Here is a 16,161-nt window from a genome sequence, read left to right as displayed (position 1 = left end):
ATAGACTGTTGGCACACGTTGGATCCCACGAGTCATTTCTACATCTACATCTACATAGTTACTCTGCAGTTCACACTTAAGTACCAGGCAGAGGGTTCATCGAACCATTTTCATACTACTTCTCTACCATTCCACTCTCGAATGGCGCATGGGAAAAAGGAAGACCTAAATCTTTCCGTTCGAGCTCCAATTTCTCTTATTTTATTATGATGATCATTTCTCCCTGAGTAGTTGGGTATCAACAAATTATTTCCGCATTCGGAAGAGAAAGTTGATGATTGAAATTTCGTAAATAGATCTCACTGCAAAGAAAACCGCCTTTATTTTAGTGACTGCCACCACAATTCGTGCATCATATCAGTGACACCCTCTCCCCTATTGCGCGATAACACGAAACGAGCTGCCCTTCTTTGCACTTTTTCGATGTCCTCCGTCAATCCTACCTGGTAAGGATTACACACCGGGCAGCGATGTTCCAGTAGAGGACGTACGAGTGTAATGTAGGCTGTCTCTTTAGTGGGTTTGTCGCAACTTCTAAGTGTTCTGCCAACAAAGCGCAGTCTTTGTTTCGCCTTCCCCACAATATTATGTATGTGGTCTTCCCAATTTAATTTGCTTGTAATTGTAATTCCTAGGTATTTAATCGAATTGACAGCCCTTAGATTTGTGCGATTTATCGTATACCTAAAATTTATTGGATTTCTTTTAGTATCCATGTGGATGACCTCGCACGTTTCTTCGTTTTGTGCCAATTGCCACTTTTCGCATCACACAGAAATTCTGTCTAAATCATTTTCTAATTGGAATTGATCGTCTGATGAATTTACTAGACGGTAAATTACACCGTCATCTGCAAACAATCTAAGGGGGTTGCTCAGATTATCACCTAGATCATTTATGTAAATCAGGAATAGCAGAGGGCCTATGACACTACCTTGCGAAACGCCAGATATCACTTCTGTTCTACTCGATGATTTACCGTCTATCACTACGAACTGGTGACCTCTCTGAGAGGAAATCACGAATCCAGTCACACAACTGAGACGATAGTCCAGCCGGCCGAAGTGGCCGTGCTGTTCTAGGAGCTGCAGTCCGGAACCGCGAGACTGCTACGGTCGCAGGTTCGAATCCTGCCTCGGGCATGGATGTGTGTGATGTCCTTAGGTTAGTTAGGTTTAACTAGTTCTAAGTTCTAGGGGACTAATGACCGCAGAAGTTGAGCCCCATAGTGCTCAGAGCCATTTGAACCATTTGAACGATAGTCCATATGCACGATATTTGATTAATACTCGTTTGTGTGAAACAGTATCGAAAACCTTCCGGAAATCTAGGAATATGGAATCGACCTGAGATCCCTTGTTGACAGCACTCATTACTTCATGTGAATAAAGAGCTAGCTGTGTTGCAAAAGAAGGATGTTTTCTGAATCCGTGTTGCTTATGAATCAATAAGTCATTTTCTTTAAGGGGATTCACAATGTTTCGAGTAGAGTATACGCTCCAAAATCCTACTGCAAATTGAGATCAGTGATATGGGTCTGTAATTCAATGGGTTACTCCTGTTTTCTTTCTTGAATATTGTTGTGACCTGTGCTACTTTCCAGTATTTAGGAACAGACCTTTCTACAAGTGAGCGGTTGTACATGACTGCTAAGAAAGGCGCTATTGTGTCTGCACACACTGAAAGGAACCTGATAGCTATGCCATCTGGACCGGAAGACTTGCCTTTCTCAAGTGATTTGAGTTGTTTCGCAAACACTTACTATATCTATATTGTGTCTGCACACACTGAAAGGAACCTGATAGCTATACCATCTGGACCGGAAGACTTGCCTTTCTCAAGTGATTTGAGTTGTTTCGCAAACACTTACTATGTCTACTATTATGTCACTCATGCTAACAGCTGTTCTGGTTTCGAATTCTTGAATATTTACTTCGTCTTCTTTCGTGAAGGAATTACAGAAAACTGTATTTAGTAACTCCGATTTAGTGGCACCATCATCGGTAACATTTCCATCGCTATCGCGCAGTGACGGTATAGACTGGTGTACTTTAGAGATGGCCAGAATCTCTTTGGGTTTTCTACCATATTTTGAGACAATGTTTCATTGTGGAAACTATTAAAAGTATCTCGCATTGACGTCCGAACTAAATTTCGAGCTCCCGGGAAACTTAGGCAGTCTTGGGGATTTTGCGTTCTTCTGAATTTGGCATGCTTTTTTCGTTGCTTCTGCAACAGTGTTCTGATGTGTTTTGTGTACCGTGGTGGATCAGTCCCCTCTCTTATTAACTTACGCGGTATGAATGTATCTACTGCTGTCGGTACTGTATCTTTGAATTAGAGCCATATCTGGTCTACACTTACATAATTAGCTTGGAAGGAATGGAGGCTCTCTTAGGAAGGCATAAAGCGAATTATTATCTGCTGTTTTAAATAGATATATTTTGCGTTTATTTTTAGTGGTTTTGGTTGATATGATTTTGAGCCTCGCTACAATTACTTTGTGTTCAGTAATCCCGGTATCCGCCATGACACTCTCTATTAGATCAGGATTATTTGTGGCTAAGAGGTCAAGTGTGTTTTCGCAACCATTTACAGTTCGTGTGGGCTCATGAAAAAAACACGTTTTCGCAACGATTTACAATTCGTGTGGGCTCATGAACTAATTGTTCAAAGTCATTCTCAAAGAAAGCATTTAGTACAATTTCGGATGATGTTTTCTGTCTACAACCGGCTTTGAACGTGTATTTTCGCCAAGAAATCGAGGGTAGATTGAAGTTCCCCCAATTATAACTGTATTAGTGGGGTACTTATTTGTAATGAGATTCAAGTTTTCTTTGAACCCTTCAGCTGTTATATCATCTGAGTCGGGGGATCGGTAGAAGGAGCCAATCATTATTTTGGTACGGCTGCTGAGCATAACCTCTGCACAAAGTAATTCGTAGGAACTATCTATTTCAACTTCGCTACAAGATAAACTACCAACAGACACAAACCCACACCCCCTACTTTATTTAATCTATCCTTTCTGAACACGGTTTGCGCCTCTGTACAAATTTCGGCAGAATTTATCTCCGGCTTTACCCGGCTTTCTGTTCCTATAACGATTTCTGCTTCAGTGCTTTCAATCAGCGCTTGAAGTTCTGGTACTTTTCAACACAGCTACGACAATTTACAACTACAATACCGACTGTTGCTTGGTCGATTCTTGTCGTTTCTTTGCCCTGCACCCTTTGAGACTGGAGCCCTTTTTGATCTTTCCCGAGACTGTCTAACCAGAAAAACCGCCTCCTGTTTGTAGTGGACACCTGACCTATTTAGCGGAACCCGAAACCCCACCACCCTATGCCGCAAGTCGAGGAAACTGCAGCCCACACGGTCGCAAAACCGTCTCAGCCTCTGATTCAGAACCTCCACTCGGGTCTGTACCAAAGGTCCGCAACCGGTCCTGTCGACGATGCTGCAGATGGTGAGCTCTGCCTTCATCTCGCTAGCAAGAGTGGCAGTCTTCGCTAGCTCAGACAGCAGCCGGAAAACTGAGAGAATCTCTTCCGATCTGTAGCGAGACACATTAGTGCCGACATGAGCAACCACCTGCAGTTGGCTGCACCCTATACCCTTCATGGCATCCGGAAGGACCCTTTCCACATCCTGGATGACTCGCCCCAGTATGCACACGGAGTGCACACTGGCTTCATTCCCGTCCTTAGCTGCCATATCCCTAAGGGACTCAATCACCCGCCTAACATACGAGCTCCCAATGACAAGCCATCCCACCCTCTGCGCTTATCTCGACCTCTCAGGAAGACTGGCCACTGCCGCAACAAGCGAGGTCACCCATGCTGGCTCAGAAGTACTTTCAGCAGTGGCCAGTACCTCAAACCTGTTACGGAGGCGTAGGGGTACAGCCTTGCTGCCAGCACCAACTTTCGCCTTCCGCCCAGGGATTCGCAACCCTACCACGGTTCACCAATCACCATCAGCCAAGTGTCGACCGTCAGGGACGTCCGAATCCGAGGGCACAGTGGCATCAGAGATCCCAGGCAATGCTACAGGTTCCAGAGGCGCCAAAACACTCGCCGCGGATGTCTCAATATCATCGCGGCCCAGGGCAACAGCCTGGAGCCTGTCGACCACGGCCAACACAGCTTCCAGCTGTTTACGTACGGTGGCCAATTCCCCCGACTCCGTATACAATAGGCGCAGTTCCTATCCGTCCTTAACAGTTCTTTCCTCTCCATTATCTCACAAGCCGTTCAAAACAAACAGATGACTGACGACTACGTGAATTTACACTATTCAGGTACTCAAACGCGATGCTACAACTCTCAAATCTTATAATTTGTGAATTAAACTATGCAGGTACCCAAAAACACGCAAAGAAGTTAAGAATTAAACTACGAAACAAATAAGTGAGCTAAGAGTTTGTGACTTGCTGCTGGCTGCTGCTTATCCAACGGCGGCAGGGTTTTCATACAATTAGCCGGCCGGTGTGGCCGTGCGGTTCTAAGCGCGTCAGTTTGGAACCGCGTGACCGCTACGGTCGCAGGTTCGAATCCTGCCTCGGGCATGGACGTGTGTGATGTCCTTAGGTTAGTTAGGTTTAAGTAGTTCTAAGTTCTAGGGGACTGATGACCTCAGTAGTTAAGTCCCATAGTGCTCAGAGCCATTTTTTTCATACAATTTTTACAACCGCCCTCTACAGTGCTCGACGGTCCTTGTCCGTGAGTAGGTGAGGTCTGCTTGTTGTTGGTTTAGATATGGTTTTTCCTTTGCGCTTCCACTTCACGACCACATCACAAACAGTCGACATGGCAAATTTTTTTTTTATAGGGGTTGAAGTATCACTAGTGGATTTATTGCTCTCGTGACATCTAATGAGCAGTCCACGTCCGAAACCACTGAGCTCTGCTAACGGAACCGTTTTGCTGTTACTGCTTCTCTATTAACAGCAAAGTACTCCCTGCCTCCTTCTGTACATGTGGCATATAATGGTCAATTGCGTATTACATAAGGATTTTCGGACACTTCTGATCACATGGTGTACATGAACAGGTTATGATGTATCGGCTGTAGGTAGGGAATACAATACCTTTACATTTTAGTGCGTTACAAACATTAGGACATGAGTCAGTGTTACTACAAATACTCACACCATTACAAAAAAATCCTAGGCACGTTACTTTTGCAATATTTGAAACTTGAAACTTTATTGTAGTAATTTGGTATATATCTAACTTGAGTAGTTTTTCCTAAGATTTAAATTTTTGTAGGTTTCAGATGTGCAGTGAAAACTAGCTGCAGATGTGGTCCAGAGCAGTGTATTTTCGACCGGCAGAGACGACGGTGGCGGCGGAGGCGGCGGCGGCGGCGGCGGAGGCAGAGATTGCATCGGCGTGGTCGATGCGCGGCTGGTGTGAGGCAGTCGTGGCGAATTACCAGCAATGTGCAGACGCTGTGTCTCATAGCCGCCTCATCAGCCCTCGCGACCCAAGTCTTCAGTCGTATCCCACAGGAAGGTCCTTAACACATAGCCTCAGAGAGTAGAATATTAAGTTCCCATCTCTCTTCTGTTGTAGGTTTGCGAAATCTCACACAAGGCGCGTTTTATATTTCATTAGCCGATTTGTGCTATGAAACCTACTAGTCAAATTATACGTCAAAACAGCCGCTTTGAGCTATGTATGTCTTCCAATCTACACTCATTTACAAAATTTCTGTACGAATACTTACAACAAAAAGTAATTAACTTAATTATTTTTCCATTATCAACACTCTCTGGCAGAAGTGCACGGACATAAAAGCTAAAACCTTCTTTCGGATCGGGAGAGCACTCTCGAAACTTTTTTTACTTATTTTCTGCCTCAACTACTAGACAAAATAGTTTCTCCCTCTAATGCAGTACAAAAACTAAAAACACTCAGGGGGCTATTGAATGGCGAGGTGCATCTTTTGTTGACTGGCGAGAAGCATCGTCTTCTTCTCATTCTACACCTGTAAAGATACATTTGAGTGTTCTTAATTCATGTGAGCTATCAGAATATAATTAATGTACATAACTTAAAATTTTATGAACGAGTTTACCTTGACAATATATGTTACTTATGGTATGTACACGCTTTGACATGTTCTATAGGGAATAGTTTGTTTCCTAAGATTTTTTTGCTGTGCTGAGCTATCGGGGAATAACACTTCCAACTCAGATTGTGACGCATATCTCATGCACTCACCGCTCTTAATAAGCTAAATTGAACAGCAAACACTCTCTTGATATGAGATCCATAGTTTCTGACCAAAAGCTCTGTGTTTCTCCATCGATATTTTTCAAATATAACATTACATTCACTTTCGTGTACACCACAACATCGTTTCCTTGTTTCTTTTAATGCCAGTCATTTTACATCTACTGACTCTATCAACTGTTATTATACGATTTCAGATTCCGCTTTTGGTTTCCTTCTTGGAAATTATTTCTACTGTTCCTAACATTTATGGGCAGTCAAAATCACATTACATTTGCAGCGACATAATAGATTTTGTGGGGTACAGCTTCCGTTAGTTAATTCTGTCAAGTCCGGTATAAGAACACGCCACCAATTGACTGTAAATACTCCTTAAAGACACATTATAATCTGTTACAATTAATAATCGTTGGACTTAATAAACTATTTCAAATATACCTAGGTGAAAATAATTTCTTTCATACGCATAGTTTCCACGCAAGACATTTTCATTAATACTAATAAACTAAACCAATTATACAAAGCCATGACTCATCTATTATTTAGTTTGGTAATATTTCGGTAACTGTTTTATGTTGTACTACATCTATCCTCATGTCAACCTGATTGATTCAGCGTCTTACAAATATGAATTTTACGCACACAGGACTAGTGCACTGTGGGAGACTCCGTTTTTTGTAATGAATGACTGATTCATACCGTAAATAGGACTTTAGATGAACTTAACAATACATCAAAAAGTGAGCGCTGTAAGAGTCCTGTTATCATTATAATGTATAACTTGTCGTCATTTTTTACGTTTACCGTCGCTCCTTCGCTGCATCCATATCTTTGTGACGTAGATCGTTTAACGCAATTAATGAAAGGCTCTTTTTAGTGTTCCATTCCCGTTTCGCTCCTTTTTATTTGTTAAGCATCTTCAGTGGTATGTAATACAGTTTGTTTTTGAATATAATACTGCGTTATATAATTATTACTGATTTGTTACTGTATTACGGTTTTTTGTTATTCTTTTGTTGTAGGATGGGAAACAATATTTTGAAGCATAAGTTCCGTGATGTTAAATTAATTTTTCCATTCCATTAGGCTAAGAGAGTAGTGCCATACCTGCATAAACTATTTCCTAAAAACCGCGAAAATGTAGAAAAACAGGGTTTACGTGGGTCACAGGCTACTCTCCTCCTGCAAAAATTTTCGCTGTTTCTGAATTCCGCGTTGACGGAATCCAGAAAATTTTATCCGGGCTGTCTGGCAACCGCCTCACAAGTTACATCTGCTGATTGCGTATGTTAATGGATAAATAATTTATTTCGTTATCTTACCCAGCGTTTATGTTGGCTGTGTCACATTGAAGCATTGCAGTTCACTTACCACACGGAGGATAACTGTATTAACTAAAAAAAAAACAGTATTCGATCTTGTATAAGAATTTTAACACATACTTCACTACAGATAAGCGATATTCCGATTCAGCATAATAATCTAAAAATCCTTAACTTTGTGGGAAACAAGAACGTAAATTAGCGAAACATACAGCACATAAACCAAGTGACCTGTGTGTTGATAAACGATGATCTGTTTCTCTCAGACCATGAAGTACAGTTCTGTAACTTTGTTAAGAAAATGATAGTTTATGTCTATGATTGTAACAATGGAAAGAGACAGACTTTTCATTGGTAAATTTCCCTGATTTGAGTATTCCGAACTAATGTTATACAGGGCTGCAGTAAGTGAGTATATCAAGTGACCTAATACCCTGCACTACTTATTAAATGATAGCAGGTTAAATTTCGAAAGTAAAATATTTCTACGTGGCCGCGAAAAATATTTGCTGTGTCCTCCCGGATGTTATCTCTCCACCTATTTCCGGATGTTCCTCTTCTTCTCGTTCCTTCTATTGTCCTTCCGAATAGTATTTTAGGTTCAAAAAATGGTTCAAATGGCTCTGAGCACTATGGGACTCAACTGCCGAGGTCATTAGTCCCCTAGAACTTAGAACTAGTTAAACCTAACTAACCTAAGGACATCATAAACATCCATGCCCGAGGCAGGATTCGAACCTGCGACCGTAGCGGTCTTGCGGTTCCAGACTGCAGCGCCTTTAACCGCACGGCCACTTCGGCCGGCGTATTTTAGGTAGTCTGTTTTCTGTCATTCTTGCTGTATGGCCTGCCCAGTTCAACCTTCTCTTCTTAAGCACATTTATGATGTAACGATGTTTGTACAGCTCTCTTAACTCTTCATTTTTTCTTATCCTCATTTCATGTTATCTTCATCATATACCGTACCAAAAATTTTTCTTACTGTTTTTCTTTCAAATATCAATAGTTCTTCTTCATTTTTCTTTCTAAATATTAATGCTTCACATCTGTATAGTGTTACTGGTGTAAGGGTTGACTGACACTAGAGGATTTTGAAGTTACTACTAAGTGATATTTTCCGTAAGATTTTGACAAAGCTAAAGAGTGTTTTGTTCGCTGTTGCTAGTCGGGCATGTACTTCTATATTCATTCCATTATTGTTACTAAATAGACTCCCTAAGTATTTAAAGCGCTCAACTGTTTTGAAAGTGAATCAATCTACAGCCAAAGGTGCATCACTTTGGTTTTTCTTGCTTATGACCAGTTATCTGTCTTTTCTTCATTAATATATAATCCTGCTTTCTATGCAATTTTGTAATAATTTTGCATTATTCTAAATTATTCTGTTTTGGAACTACTTATTAATGCTACATCATCGGCGTAGGCAAGTCTAGTAATGTTCATCTCCTGCATTTGGATTCCATGTGGATTAGATTTACTAAATTCTCTATCGATCTTCTCTAAGACGAAGTTAAGTGAAATAGGTGAAATGGCGTCTCCATGTCTCAGACCAGTGAACACCTTAAAATTTTCTGTTTCTCCTATAGATGTCTTGATACGACGTAAAGTTTCATCTGTAGTTATTTTAATTAATCTGATTAGCTTTTACGGTATTTCAGACTGTTTCTATTAAAGATTGTAGTTCTAGTTCCAACTGTGGTCCTCCATTCTTTAATAACTGAGCGTATATCTAGTCTTCTCCACAAACCTTGTCATTCTTTAATTTCTTTGTGTCTTGTTGTATTTCATTTACTGATGGAGTGGTAACCTGTACATTGACTTTATCAAGTTCTTCGAATTTTTGGTAAGACTGTGGATCATTACGGTTGAGTAATTGTGAAAAGTACGTCTTCCATCTTCTTTGTATGTCACTCTTGTTGGTCAGTATTTTCCCATGCTGATCCTTTATAAATTGTTCTCTTTTGTAAATTTACCCAAAGGTTTTTCAATATTTTGATGCGTCTGCTTTGCTTTGTGGTGCCTGAAATCATCCCTTGCTTCTTTTATCATATTATTGTAGTATTACCTTTTCTCTTGTCTTAGGGTTCGTTGTGTTTGCTGAAGGATTTTGAAATATTTTTTCTCCAGTGGCATATTCTTCCTTTCTGTAATCCACACTTTTCTCGCATTTCTTCTCTCCATAACTAATTTGGCACTTTTTGTTAAACCAAAATTTGTTAAGTTGTTTTCTTTTTCCTATTACTTTGGGAGATCCTTCCTGAGTACTACTCCTCAGGTGTCTCAATCTGCTTTTGTCATCTCACTGTTCCCTGTTGGACAGTCTAGTTTTTATTACGTTGCTTTCCATTTCTTCAGTAAAGTTTTATTTTTCAGAGTCTTCAAGCTGATTTACTTAGTTATATTTACCAATTCCCTCTCTATTTACATTTATATTTATTTTTAATTTTATTGTCATTTTTGATATGATTAACATATGTTTTATGTCATAATCGACGAACCAAAAGGCTCTAATGTCTTTAATACTTTTCAGGAATCCTTTTTGGATACCCACATGGTCAATCTGATTCACTACTTCTCCATCTGGTGTTATCCATGTGCCTAAGTGAATGTGATTGTGCTGAAATTCTGCAGCCTTATCAATACTTACAGGGGAAACACTCGGGATGATTGACTGGTCTGGCCTTGTAACATTAACCAAAACGCCCTTGCTGTGCTGGCACTGCAAACGGCTGAAAGCAAGGAAAAACTACAGCCGTAATTCCTCCCGAGGAAATGCAGCTCTACTGTATGGTTAAATGATGATTGCGTCCTCTTGGGTAAAATATTCCGGAGGTAAAAGACTCCCCCATTCGGATCTCCGGGCAGGGACTTCTCATAAGGACGTCGTTAGCAGGAGAACGAAAACTGGCTTTCTACGGACTGGAGCGTGAAATGTCAGATCGCTTAATCGAGCAGGTAGGTTAGAAAATTTAAAAAGGGAAATGGATAGGTTAAAGCTAGATACAGTGGGAATTAGTGAAGTTCGGTGGCAGAAGGAACCAGACTTTTGGTCATGTGAATACAGGGTTATAAATACAAAATCAAATAGGGATAATGCAGGCGCAGGTTTAAGAATGAATAAAAAAAACCGGAGCACGAGTAAGCTGTTACGAACAGCAAAGATAGACATGAAGCCCGCGCCTACCACAATAATACAAGTTTATATGCCAACAAGCTTCGCAGATTATGAAGAGATTGAAGAATGTACGTTGAGATAAGGAAAATTATTCATATGGTGAAGGGAGGCGAAAATTTAATAGTCGTGGAGGAGTGGAACTCAACAGTAGGAAAAGGAATAGAAGAAGTAGTAAGTGAATATGAGCTGGGGGTAAGGATTGGAAGAGGAAGCCACCTGGTAGAATTTTGCATAGAGCATAACTTAATCATAGTTAACACTTGGTTTAAGAATCATGAAAGAAGGTTGTTTACGTGGAAGAGGCCTGGAGACACTGGAAGGTTTAAGATAGATTTTATGATGGTAAGACAGAGATTTAGGAAGCAGGTTTTAAATTGTGAGACACTTCCATGGGAAGATGTGGACTCTGACCACAATCAATTGGTTATGAACAAAACTGAAGAAACTATAAAATGGTGGGAATATAAGGAGATGGGATCTGGGTAAAATGAAATAACCAGAGGTTGTAGAGAGTTTCAGAGACAGCATTAGCGAACGATTGACAAGAACGGTGGAAAGAAATATAGAAGAAGAAAAATGGCTAGCTTTGAGGGATGAAATTGTGAAGGCTGCAGAAGATCAAGTAGGTAAAACGACGAGGGCTAGTGGAAATCCTTGGCTAACAGATTAGATATTGAATTTAATTGATGAAAGGAGAAAATATAAAAATGCAGTAACCGAAACAGGGAAAAATGAATACAAACGTCTCAAAAATGAGATCAACAGGAAGTGCAAGATGGGCAAGGAGGGATGCTAGAGGACAAATATAATGATACTGACGCATTTATCACTAGGGTTAAGGTAGATACTGTCTACAGGTAAATTAATGGGACTTTTGGAGAAAAGAGATATGCATGCATTAATATCAAGAACTCCGACGGAAAACCAGTTCTAAGCAAAGAAGGGAAGGCAGAAAGGTGGAATGAGTATATATAGGTTCTATACAATGGCGATGTACTAGAGGGCAATATTATTGAAATGGAAGACAACTTTGATGAAAATGAGATGGTATATACGGTACAGCGTCAAGAATTTGAGAGAGCACTGAAAGACCTAAGTCGAAACAATGCCGCAGGAACAGACAACATTCCATTAGAACTACTGATAGCCTTGGGAGAGCCAGCCCTGACGGAACTCTACCATCTGGTGAACAAGATGTATGAGACAGGCAGACTTCAAGAAGAATATAATAATCCTAAACCCAAAGAAAGCAGGTGTTAACAGGTTTGAAAATTACCTAACTATCAGTTTAATAAGTCACGCCTGCAAAATACTAACAGGAATTCCTTACAGACGAATGGAAAAACTGGTAGAAGCCGACCTCATCGGGGATCAGTTTGGATTCCATAGAAATGTTGTAACACATCAGGCAATACTGACACTACGACTTTTCTTAGAAGATAGATTAAGGAAAGGTAAACCTACGTTTCTAGCATTCGTAGACTTAGACAAGGCTTGTGACAAAGTTGACTGGAATACGCTCTTTCAAATTCTGAAGGTGGCAGGGGCAAATGCTGGGAGCGATAGACTATTTACATTTTGTACAGAAACCAGATGACAGTTATAACAGTCGAGGGCCATGAAAGGGAAGCAGTGGTTGGGAAGGGAGTGAGACAGGATTTTAGCCTATCTTCGATGTTATTCGATCTGTATAACGAGCAACCAGTAAAGGAAACAAAAGTAAAATTTAGAGGAGGAATTAAAATCCAAAGTTTGAGGTTTGCCGAAGACATTGTAATTCTGTCAGAGGCAGCAAAAGACGTGCAAGAGCAGTTCAGCGGAATGGAGAGTGTCCTGAAAGGAGGATATACGTTGAACATGAACAAAAGCAAAACGAGGATAATGGAATGTAGTCGAATTAAAACAGGTGATGCTGAGTGAATTAGGTTAGGAAATGAGATACTTAAAGTAGTAGATGAGTATTGCTGCTTCGGGAGCAAAACAACTGATGATGGTCAAGTACAGAGGATATAAATTGTAGACTAGTAATGGCAAGGAAAGCGTTTCTAAAGAAGAGAAACTTGTTAACATCGAGTATAAATTTAAGTGTCAGGAAGTCTTTTCTGAAAGTATTTGTATGGAATGTAGCCGTGTATGGAAGTGAAACATGGACAATAAATAGTTTGGACCGGAATAGAATAGAAGCTTTCGAAATGTAGTGCTACAGAAGAATGCTGAAGATTAGATGGGTATATCACGTAACTAATGAGGAGGTACCGATTAGAATTGAGGAGAAAATGAATTTGTGGCAAAGCTTCACTAGAAGAAGGGATCGGTTGGTAGGACATGTTTTGAGGCATCAAGGGTCACTAATTTAGTATTGGAGGGCAGCGTGAAGGGTATAAATCGTAGAGGGAGACCAAGAGATGAATATACTAAGCTGTTTCAGAAGGATGTAGGCTGCAGTAGGTACTGAAGAAGCTCTGCACAGGATGGAGAAGCATGGAGAGCAGCATCAGTCCCGTCTCTGGACTGAAAACCACAACACCATTATCCTTATCTTCGTTGGGTGCATGTGCATTTATAAATGTAATATATAACCACTGAGTCTGAACTGCTATATACACTCCTGGAAATGGAAAAAAGAACACATTGACACCGGTGTGTCAGACCCACCATACTTGCTCCGGACACTGCGAGAGGGCTGTACAAGCAATGCTCACACGCACGGCACAGCGGACACACCAGGAACCGCGGTGTTGGCCGTCGAATGGCGCTAGCTGCGCAGCATTTGTGCACTGCCGCCGTCAGTGTCAGCCAGTTTGCCGTGGCATACGGAGCTCCATCGCAGTCTTTAACACTGGTAGCATGCCGCGACAGCGTGGACGTGAACCGTATGTGCAGTTGACGGACTTTGAGCGAGGGCGTATAGTGGGCATGCGGGAGGCCGGGTGGTCATACCGCCGAATTGCTCAACACGTGGGGCGTGAGGTCTCCACAGTACATCGATGTTGTCGCCAGTGGTCGGCGGAAGGTGCACGTGCCCGTCGACCTGGGACCGGACCGCAGCGACGCCCGGATGCACGCCAAGACCGTAGGATCCTACGCAGTGCCGTAGGGGACCGCACCGCCACTTCCCAGCAAATTAGGGACACTGTTGCTCCTGGGGTATCGGCGAGGACCATTCGCAACCGTCTCCATGAAGCTGGGCTACGGTCCCGCACACCGTTAGGCCGTCTTCCGCTCACGCCCCAGCATCGTGCAGCCCGCCTCCAGTGGTGTCGCGACAGGCGTGAATGGAGGGACGAATGGAGACGTGTCGTCTTCAGCGATGAGAGTCGCTTCTGCCTTGGTGCCAATGATGGTCGTATGCGTGTTTGGCGCCGTGCAGGTGAGCGCCACAATCAGGACTGCATACGACCGAGGCACACAGGGCCAACACCCGGCATCATGGTGTGGGGAGCGATCTCCTACACTGGCCGTACACCACTGGTGATCGTCGAGGGGACACTGAATAGTGCACGGTACATCCAAACCGTCATCGAACCCATCGTTCTACCATTCCTAGACCGGCAAGGGAACTTGCTGTTCCAACAGGACAATGCACGTCCGCATGTATCCCGTGCCACCCAACGTGCTCTAGAAGGTGTAAGTCAACTACCCTGGCCAGCAAGATCTCCGGATCTGTCCCCCATTGAGCATGTTTGGGACTGGATGAAGCGTCGTCTCATGCGGTCTGCACGTCCAGCACGAACGCTGGTCCAACTGAGGCACCAGGTGGAAATGGCATGGCAAGCCGTTCCACAGGACTACATCCAGCATCTCTACGATCGTCTCCATGGGAGAATAGCAGCCTGCATTGCTGCGAAAGGTGGATATACACTGTACTAGTGCCGACATTGTGCATGCTCTGTTGCCTGTGTCTATGTGCCTGTGGTTCTGTCAGTGTGATCATGTGATGTACCTGACGCCAGGAATGTGTCAATAAAGTTTCCCCTTCCTGGGACAATGAATTCACGGTGTTCTTATTTCAATTTCAAGGAGTGTATGATAGTTGATTATTGACATGATTGAGCTCCTTCATTGAGTCATTTATTGACTTGTGAAAGTAGAATTTAGTTCCAAATTCATGGCGTTAACAGCCATGTCCATACATTATAGTTCTGTCTCCTATTTTTAGTGAGCCAGTTCCGTGTCATCTTACTTCTTGGAGAGAAAGCAGCTGTACCCTGTAATTCTGTAGTTCATTTATTAGTATTTGGGCACTTCCAGGTCGGTGTAGACTTGTGATATTTCATGATCCAAAACAGAAGTCCTTGTAGCCTTGCAAACTTTTGCTCCAGTATATTCCGTCCTGTTTCCGGGGCATGCGTTGAGTATCCTGACCGGTCAGCGTATTTACATGAGTGGGTTGGTAGCCCTCAGCACAACCCCCAACCTAGAGGACCAGGAGTATTGATTTTGAGGTGCTCTACCCTAGGAGAGATGCTTTCACCACGGCTTCGCGAGCATCCTCTGCCCGTGCTAGTTTTGGTCCACCCCGGGTATTTTATTTTTCCCATTCCCTCCATATCTGGAGCGGTCTCCCCTATCCTCCATCCGGGTAGGCGCCCGATGGGGGACTAGCAGACCCCACACGGGGAAACATAGCATGAGTGAGTACAAAGGGTGGTCCATTGATAGTGACCGGGCCAAATATCTCACGAAATAAACATCAAACGAAAAAACTAGAAAGAACGAAACTCGTCTAGCTCGAAGGGAGAAACCAGATTGGCCTGCTAGATGGCGCAGCCATAGGTCAAACGGATATCAACTGCGTTTTTTTAAGTAGGAACCCCCATTTTCATCACATATTTGTGTAGCACGTAAAGATATATGAATGTTTTAGTTGGAACAATTTTTTCGCTTTGTGATAGATGGCGCTGTAATAATCACAAATGTATAAGTACGTGGTATCACGTAACATACCGCCTGTGCGTACGGTATTTGCTTCGTGTCAAAATGGACCGTTTACCATTTGCGGAAAATGTCGATATCATGTTGATGTATGGCTATTGTGATCAAAATGCCCAACGGGCTTGTGCTATGTGTGCTGCTCGGTGCCGGACGCGGTGGTCTAGCGGTTCTAGCTAACTAACCTAAAGACATCACACACATCCATGCCCGAGGCAGGATTCGAACCTTCGACCGTAGCAGTCGCGCGGTTCCAGACTGTAGCGCCTAGAACCGCTCGGTCACCCAGGCCGGCTATACGTGCTTCAATGAGCAGGCTTAGTCAGATGTGGTTTCTTAGTCAGTACCAGTACAGTGTATTTGTAAGTATTCAGTCATTAGTCGGATGTCCGTACATTGCTATCTAATCAGCTGTGCTGTAATGTCCATATACTTCCAAATTTAATGCAATGCTGAGCACCGGGGCAGATGAAAGGTCTCCCCTACGGAA

Source organism: Schistocerca serialis, chromosome 3, assembly GCF_023864345.2.
Source record: "Schistocerca serialis cubense isolate TAMUIC-IGC-003099 chromosome 3, iqSchSeri2.2, whole genome shotgun sequence".
Lineage (NCBI taxonomy): Eukaryota > Metazoa > Arthropoda > Insecta > Orthoptera > Acrididae > Schistocerca > Schistocerca serialis.
This window is presented reverse-complemented; position numbering follows the sequence as displayed.